Genomic DNA, 8,470 nt, shown 5'->3' with positions numbered 1-8,470 from the left:
TTAGATAGTTTACCTGCTCTCAATTTAACTTTGGTATTTGGTATCTGTCTAGAAAATTGTCCATTTCATCCAGATTTTCCAGCTGTGTTGAGTTTAAGTTTTTGTAGTAGGATCTGATGATTTTTTTTAATTTCCTCAATTTCTGTTGATATCCTTTTCATTTCTGATTTTGTTGATTTGGATACTGTCTGTCTGCCCTCTGGTTAGTCTGGCTAAGGGTTTATCTATCTTGTCGATTTTCTCCAAGAACCAGCTGCTGGTTTGGTTGATTCTTTGTATAGTTCTTTTTAGCTCTACTTGGTTGATTTCAGCCTTGAGTTTGATTATTTCCTGACATCTACTAATATTGGGTGTATTTGCTTCTTTTTGTTCTAGAGCTTTCAGGTGTGCTGTCAAGCTGCTAGTGAATGATTTCTTCAGTTTCTTTGTGGAGGCACTTTGACCTATGAGTTTTTCTCTTAGCACTGCTTTCATTGTGTCCCACAAGTTTGGGTTCACTGTTCCTTCATTTTCATTAAATTCTAAAAATTCTTTAATTGCTTTCTTTATTTCTTTCTTGACCAAGTTATCATTAAGTAGAGCACTGTTCAGCTTCCGTGTGTATGTAAGCTTTCTGTTGTTTGTGGTTGCTGTTGAAGACAAATCTTAATCCATTGTGATCTGATATGAGTCATGGGATTATTTCAATCTTTTTGTATATGTGGAGACCTGTTTTGTGATCGATTATATAGTCAGTTTTGGAGAAGGTACTGTGAGATGCTGAGAAGAAGATATATTCTTTTGTTTTACAAAAAAAAAATGTTCTATAGATAATTGTTAAATCCATTAGGTCCATAACTTCTGTTAGTTTCACTGTGTCTCTGTTTAGTTTGTTTCCCTGATCTGTCCATTGATGAGAGTGTGGTGTTGAAGTCCCGCACTATTATTGTGTGATTTGAATTAGTTTCCTTTCTGAATGTGGTTACTCTTGCATTTGGAGCATAGATGTTCAGAATTGAGTGTTCTTCTTCGTAGACTTTTCCTTTGATTAGTATGAAGTGTCCTTCCTTATCTTTTTTGATAACTTTTGGTTGAAAGTCAATTTTATTTGATATTGGAATGGCTACTCCAGCTGTTTCTTTGGACCATTTGCTTAGAAAATTGTTTTCCAGCCTTTTACTCTGAGGTAGTGTTTGTTTTTGATACTGAGGTATGTTTCCTGTATGCAGCAAAATACCGGGTCCTGTTTATGTATTCATTCTTTTAGTCTATGTCTTTTTATTGGGGAACTGAGTCCATTCATGTTAAGAGATGTTAAGGAATAGTAATTGTTGCTTCCTGTTATTTTTATGTTATTTTTAAGTTTGTGTGGTATCTTCTTTTGGGGTTGTTGAAAGAATATTACTTTCTTGCTTTTTTTAGGGTGTAGTTTCCTTCCTTTTGTTGGTATTTTCCATCTATTATCCTTTATAGGGCTGTATTTGTGGAAAAATATTGTGTAAATTTGGTTTTGTCATGGAATATCTTGATTTTGCCATCTATGGTAATTGAGAGTTTTGCTGGGTATAGTAGCCTGGGCTGGCATTTGTGTTCTTTTAGGGTCTGTGTGACATCTGTTCTGGATCTTCTAGCTTTCATAGTCTTAGGGCGAGAAATCTACTGTAATTCGGATAGTCTGCATTTATATGTTACTTGACCTTTTTCCCTTACTGCTTTCAGTATTCTTTCTTTGTTTTATGCATTTGGTGTTTTGGATATTATGTGATGGGAGGAATTTCTTTTCTGATCCAATCTATCTGGAGTTTTGAAGGCTTCTTCTATGTTTGTGGGCATCTATTTCTCCAGGTTAGAGAAGTTTTCTTCTATAATTTTGTTGAAGATATTTACTGCCCTTTAAGTTGGGAATCTTCACTCTCTTCTATAGCTATTATCCTTAGGTTTGGTCTGCACATTGTGTCCTAAATTTCCTGTATGTTTTGGGTTTGAATTTTTTGAATTCTACATTTTCTTTGACTGTTGTGTCAATATTTTCTATGGCATCTTCTGTCCCTGAGATTCCCTCTTCTATTTCTTGTATCCTGTTGTTGATACTTACATCTATGACTCCTGATCTCTTTCCTAGGTTTTCCATCTCCAGTGTTGTCTCCCTTTGTGAATCCTTTATTGTTTCTATTTCCATTTTAAGATCCTGGATTCTTTTGTTCAGTTCCTTCACCTGTTTGTTTGTGTTTCCCTGTAATTCTTTAAGGGATTTTTGTGTTTCCTCTTTAAGGTCTTCTATCTGTTTACCTGTGTTCTCTTGTATTTCTTTAAGGGATTTATTTATGTCCTTCTTAAAGTCCTCTATCATCATCATGAGATATGATTTTAAATCAGTTTTGCTTTTCTGGTGTGTTCAGGTAACCAGTACTCACTATGGTGGGAGAATTTGTTTTTGATGATGCCAAGTAGCCTTGGTTTCTGTTGCTTATGTTCTTGCCCTTGCCTTTAGGCATCTGGTTATTTCTAGTGTTAGCTGGTTTTCCTGTCTCTGACTGTGGCTTGATTGTCCTCCTGCAAACCTTTATTACTTGGAGACCAGTTCTCTCTGGGAGGAATTTATTTTGGAGAGTTGTGATACAGGACCAGCTTTGCGTTGTAGACAGAAACCAGAAGAATCCTGTCCCGAGCTGATCCTTGGTTCCTGTGTTCTGATGGCTCTGTAAGGGTCCCCCTTGGGCCAGAAGTTTGAAGAGAAATGGTGGTCTTCCCTGTGCTCACAGGTATGTAGGTACTCTTGAGAGACTAGCTCTCTCCTGGTGGTATCTGTGTATGTAACTCTGTAGCACAGCATCAGCCCCAGTTGCAGTCAGAAACCAGAAATCCCTTATTGAGATTTTTAATGCATGTAGGAGGTACAGTGATCAGAATTAGACAGCAATTTATCATTCAGATAGCTATGATGTTTAGCAATACCATGACATACTTTGAGATCATGAAAGGTCACATGAAATACTCACTGTGACATCTGACAAATGGATTCATGACTGTTATGAGTAAGTTCATGAGACCTCTTTCATCTTTATAGCTCAGAATGACCCATTGAGAGAAAGTATACTGCCTCTGTCATGCAATCCTTGGCAAATATGTTTCAAACTTTGTTCGTGTTCTAAAGATCTGTATTATGACAACATTTATGCTTTATCATGTGTGGGACTTGGAAGTATGTTGAGCTGTTTGCAAGTCTTCATTATTTACGTGAAACAAACTTCCCAGAGTTTAAATCAGTTTTTGTGTAACTGCATAGTAAAGCCCCTAGGAAACTGAGTTATGGCACTTATGCACCACAGTTAAGTCAGCCCTAATCTTGTACCTGGATAATGAACTTGTTAGCTAATTTGTGGTAACACACTAACGCGTAGCAGAAAACCATATACTTGATGATTTCTGCAATGCCCTGTGACAAAGGCTTTGTCCTAAAAACTCTTTATCAAGTACCCTTCTGAGGAGCATCATAACATGCATGAACTTGGTAGCTGCTGAGCAAAACTGAATATTTCCCAATGCACTGAACTTCCAGACTGTATTTCATGGGGGAAATCTGTCACTGTTATATTTCACCAGCTGTGAACCATGATTAATTTAAGAAAGCCAAAATTCTGTATGCCTCATGTCACACATGTCTTTGCTCTCTGCTATTTTCTTCACAGGGTTGACCAATAAATTCCACTTCTGTGTCAAGACAGAGGTAAGAATCTCATATTGGGCACAAAGTGCCAGCCTTGGGTTACCTCTAACAAATTTCTATTAAACTGATGAATCCCATATATCATCCAGAACACAAAGCATGAATAACAGTCTGACTAGTGATAAAATAATGTTTAAAATGGCAATGGAAATGCAAAACCAACATATGGAGAACATAATTTGAAATATATACATATATATACACATACATATATACATAAATCAAGTGATATATATATATATCACTTATATATATATATATACACACACACACACACACCACTTTCAAAATAAGCAGTCACATTGTGCAGTGGATGATGTCTGGGGAATGAGCCTCCAACAGAGGTTGTCTGATATTTCTAGTCATTTAATGATATTAGTTGACCACTATCAAACATTGTCACAGAAGACATGCTTTCTAAGCCATCTAAATACTTTTACAAAATAGAAAATCAAAGGTTTATTAAAACAAAGTTTGGAGCTGAGACGAAAGGATGGACCATCTAGAGACTGCTGCATCTGGGAATCCATCCCATAATCAGCCTCCAAACGCAGATACCATTGCATACGCCAGCAAGATTTTGCTGAAAGGACCCTGATATAGCTGTCTCTTGTGAGGCGATGCCAGTGCCTGGCAAACACAGAAGTGGATGCTCACAGTCAGATATTGGATGGAACACAGGGCCCCCAATGGAGGAGCTAGAGAAAGTACTCAAGGAGCTAAAGGGATCTGCAACCCTATAGGTGGAACAACATTATGAACTAACCAGTACCCCGGAGCTCTTGACTCTAGCTGCATATGTATCAAAAGATGGCCTAGTCGGCCATCAGTGGAAAGAGAGGCCCATTGGTCTTGCAAACTTTATATGCCCCAGTACAGGGGAACGCCAGGGCCAAGAAGTGGGAGTGGGTGGATAGGGGAGTGGGGGGAGGGCTAGGGTATGGGGGACTTTTGGGATAGCACTCGAAATGTAAATGAAAAAAAATACCTAATAAAAATATATTAATAAAAATAAATAAATAAATAAATAAATAAATAAAATGACAAGTGTCATGCTTTGCAGTTTTCTACATTCAAGTATATAGCCAGAAGTGGTAGCTTAGTCATATTTTAGGTCTGTTAAGTGGGATTTTTGTTGTTGTTTTTTTTTGTTTGTTTTGTTTTTTAGAAAAATACATACTGATTGCCCTACCATTGATTGCCAGTATCCACTTCTTGAAAGTGTATGTGGGTTTCTCTTTTCCCATGTCCTTACCAGAATTTATTATATTTTCTTGATGGTAGCCATTCTTCTTGTGGTGGTATGGCGTCTTAAAAAAATTTAATTTTGATTTCCCTCATAGCAAAGGATTATTGAACACTTTCCCCCATGTATTTCTTGATTATTTCTGCTTGTTTTTGACAACCACCTGATCAACTTGCTCATTTATGAAATTTTTTTGTTCTTCCAGTGTTTCATTTACTAAAAATCTAAATATTAATCCCTTCAAAACCCTAATTGCTGAGAATTTTCTCTGATTCTGTAGGCAATCTAACAACTGTGCTTATTGTTTTCTCTGCCATAGAGAAACTTTGCAACCATGCAATCTCATTTGTAAGTTCCTTACAATTATAGACTATGCTATTGGAATATATTTCAAAAACTTATTTATGTCTGTAACTTGGAGTTTATGTTTTCTCTATGTTTATCTGAAATAGTTTCAGGCTTTTTTCCAGTGTAAGAGCTATAGATCTAGTTTCATTTTCTATATATGAATATCCAGTTTTCCCAGAACAATTTCTTGAAGAGTCTGTTTTGTCTACCTGTGATTTGAGAGTGAATATCCCACTTCCTTATATTTTCTTAAATACTTTAAAAATACCATTGAAAAACTGCTTTCATTAGAGGTCATTCACTTCCTGTGGTGGCTTGAATGAGAATGGCCCCATATGTTCACATATTTAAATATTTGGTCCCCAGATTGGTAGAACTCTTTGGTAATGAGTAGGAGGTGTGGCCTTGTTAGAGTTAAGTCACTGGACGTAGGCTTTGAGATTTCAAAAGCTTACACCATTACAGGTAGCCTTCTCTGCCTCCTGCTTGTGGATCAAATGTAAGCTCTCAGCTACTGCCCCATAACTATGCCTTCCTGCCTGCTTTCATGGACTGTAAGCAAGCCCCCAGTTAAATGGTTTCTTTTATAGATTGCCTGGTCATGATATCTCTTCACAGTAATATAAAAGTCACTAAGCCATACCTCTAGTAGAATTATTTCTAGATATTTTGTGGCTTCTTGTTTTCTGTTATGGATTACATTTGTACTTGTTTTTCTTTTTATTGGGAAAGTAGCTATTGGTACAAAAAGGATTGGCTTTTAAAGTGTCTGTTAGTATGTCTGTTGAATGTGGGTACCTGAGTACACACAGATAGATTGAGGTGAGAGGACAAGGTACTACAGTTAGCTCTTGCCTGCCCCTTGTTGACAAAAGGCTTCTTATTGGTTTTGCAGCAACACAAAAGCCAGGCTAGCTGGCCCATGAGCTTCACATCACAATGCTGGATCTTTAGACGTTCACCACTACATCTAGCTTTGCACTAAAGTTACCATGCTGACATGCTAAGTTCTTTACCCACTGAGCCATTTCTGACTTGGAGCTACTGATCTTCATGTGTTGATTTATGTTCTACCACTTCGCTAAAAGTGCTAACAAATCCATGATTTTTTTCTTTCTTTCTAGAAGCCATTCGGATCTCTTAAGTCTCAGACAGTGTTATCTGAAGTAGTATAACATGAATCCTTTACTATTTGTGTACATTTTTTTTCATTTTTGCATTTGCCTATTGCCCTAGGACTTCAAATATTTTAAGAAGGGAAGAGATGGACACTCATGTCTCACTCCCTATTTTAGGGAGACTGTATTGAGTGCAATGTTGGCTACTGGTTTGCCATATACACCGCCCCTCCATACATATACAAATATTCACACAAATGCATCCAGAAAATTGCATTATTCTTAAATGTGGAAAAATTAAGACATAGAAAAACCTTGAGTCACCGGAGAGAAAGAACCTTCCCACCCCACCCCATGCCGTCCATAAGAACAGGTGGCTCTCTGGGAGGCAATGTCAATAATGTGTAGAGAACAGAGGCTCTGTGACTTAGACCCAGACCCTGCAGACCAGGTTAGAGGGGCTGTAGCACCTTCAAGGATTCATTGCCTTAGGTGTGCAACCAGATCCCTCTTCACTCAGCCCAGTTCAAGAAATGGGTACCAGAGTGTGAAAAGGCTACAATATGTGGTTGCATTTTATCAGAAAGGGGGAAAAAATGAAACTGTAAAAGTTAATTTTCCATATGACTTTATTTCCAAATTCTTTCTTTCAACCAGTATGCTTGCTGCGGGAATGATGAATATCAGTATCAGAGAATACAAATATACCAAAAATGCTACATCTAGTCTGGGGTAGATCTTCTTCATTCTGGTAACATACACTAAGTGGCACTACTTACACAGTAACTATAAGGTAACTCACATGAAACCACAGAGCTGTTACTCTACCACAGCTGCCTGGAGAGAGATTTCCAAGAGAATAAAGATGGCGGTGAAAGTTGTTAGGGAGTAAACTCTTAAGTGATGACTCAACAGCATTCTTCCCAGCTCACAGATGGTAGGTCGGGCAGGTCAGAAATAGTTACATTCTAAACGACAAAGTTACCGTTTCTCTTTCTAGAGATAATAAATTCTTCAATTAGTGCCTGATCTTTCAGGTGGAGTGCCGCGGAATGGGCTGTTACAGAAGAGTCAGGACCCAGGCAGGTCAGACCAATAGGATGTCATTAGTAATCATGGTAGCTTTCTAAACATTGTTAGCAAGATGACTTCTGATTTGTAATCTCGGACATACAAATAAACAAAAAGGCTAGCAATTATACCATAACATTTGTAAATAGCACTCGAAAATTAACTGTACCGGGACTGTGTTTGCACAAATACTTCAAAAGACAAAGCAACCAGTCTTTTTCTTCACACGATTCGTTTGCAGAGCAGCCCTTGTGGCCTTTTCAAAGACCCTCCTCACTCCATCTTTGGTCTTCGCTGAACACTCCACATACTCGAAAGCGCCAATGCTGTGCGCCAAACCTTGGCCTTGTTCAAGTTTCACCGGCTCTTGCTTCCTCTTGGCTAACTCTTGTATTGTGTAGAAGTCATTCCGAAGATCCTTCTTACTCCCAACCAGGATGATGGGCACATTGGGACAGAAATGCTTGACTTCTGGAATCCATTTATGTGGGATGTTCCCGAAGCTATCAGGGTTGCCAATGGAGAAACATAATAAGAGAACATCAGTGTCAGGATAGGAGAGTGGCCTCAGGCGATCATAATCTTCTTGACCAGCTGTGTCCCACAGGGCCAACTCCACCTGTTTTCCATCCACTTCGATATCAGCCACGTAGTTCTCAAATACTGTGGGCACGTAAACCTCAGGAAACTGGTCTTTGCTGAAGACGATGAGCAAGCATGTTTTTCCACAAGCTCCATCTCCCACGATCACCAGTTTCTTCCGGATGGCAGCCATTGCCTAGGATGTTTTTGCTACTGCACAAAGCGCCTGGGACTTCTCAGACCACAGGCTCTCAGACTACACCCAGGTAGACCAATAAATGTAGAGGATACCTATCCTGAGCCACCACCTCTGAGGCCCAGCTCAGCAGGAGGTGGCAGACTCAAGAGAGAACCAACTGAAGACCGTGTTGGAAGGCGGGTGGTGGAGGGAGGCAGGAT

At 38.7% G+C, this 8,470-nt stretch overlaps 1 pseudogene across 1 annotated transcript; it reads right to left on the bottom strand.

Annotated features, from left to right (window-relative positions):
• Nucleotides 1-7,029: 7,029 nt before the first annotated feature.
• On the bottom strand, nucleotides 7,030-8,470 carry LOC110296411 (annotated as a pseudogene). The gene has a single exon (XR_002378177.1). The product of XR_002378177.1 is annotated as a transforming protein RhoA pseudogene (transcript).

The sequence above is a fragment of the Mus caroli genome, chromosome 6 (genome assembly GCF_900094665.2).
Source record: "Mus caroli chromosome 6, CAROLI_EIJ_v1.1, whole genome shotgun sequence".
In the NCBI taxonomy this organism is placed as follows: domain Eukaryota; kingdom Metazoa; phylum Chordata; class Mammalia; order Rodentia; family Muridae; genus Mus; species Mus caroli.
Note: the sequence above shows the minus strand (reverse complement) of the source record. Positions and strands in the feature narration are given on the sequence as shown.